We start from the raw sequence: 881 nt of genomic DNA, 5'->3' as shown, positions 1-881 counted from the left end.
TTGTGTTTGTATGTATTTTGGAGCAAATGGGTTTGGGGTTCTTCTGTAGGGTTATCTTACAATTAAACTCGAAATTATGGTGTTGGAGGCTGACACTGTAATGGGTGTAATTACACTATGTACAGTGCATTCAGAAAGTATTCACACCCCTTCACTTTTTTCACATTTTATGTTGCAGCCTTATGCTAAAATTGTTAAATTAATTTAATCCATAATGACAAAGAGGGAACAGAATTTAAGAAATGTAATTTATTAAAAAGAAAAACTGAAATATCACATTGATATAAGTATTGGTTATACAGTTATTGGACAGAGCTAGCTGCGCTTCCAATGTAACTTTTCACCACAATAACTGTTTCTAAAATAATATTGGAGGAAAAGCATCTGCGAACTATCAACGTTTCCGCGAACAGATTGTAGTAGCAAGCCTGCGACACCTGCAGATGGAGACTTACCTGAAGCTTCCACCATCAGCAGGCCCTCCTCCGGGGCCCTCGCCGGTAAGTCTCCCTCCCGTTCAGCGTTGTCGATCTGCTATCTCACCGCTGCGGGCTCCAGGCCGGAGCCCTGGCGTGTAAGTGTCCTTCACGACACATCCCTCTCCTGTCTCATGATTATCGTTATTGCCTGGTCTGTCCGGCATTCTCTGGCTGTCTGCTGGCTGCTGTTTTCTCTCTGTTTCAGCGGACCTGCATCGTGTTTCAGTGCACTGGCGGTTGTCCTTCGTTCTCTGAGTATGCATCCTCTCACCCCGGCGGACCATGAGCTGTCCAGTTTGAGGTCAGAGCTTCGCTCCATTGCGACCCCCCTGGATGATGTCCTCCAACCCCCATCCTCGCTCCTCGCCCGGGTGGAAGCCCTACAGCAGGATGGTCCCAGCT

Source organism: Pagrus pagrus, assembly GCF_965226575.1.
Source record: "Pagrus pagrus genome assembly, chromosome: 5".
Taxonomy (NCBI): Eukaryota; Metazoa; Chordata; class Actinopteri; order Spariformes; family Sparidae; genus Pagrus; species Pagrus pagrus.
Note: the sequence above shows the minus strand (reverse complement) of the source record.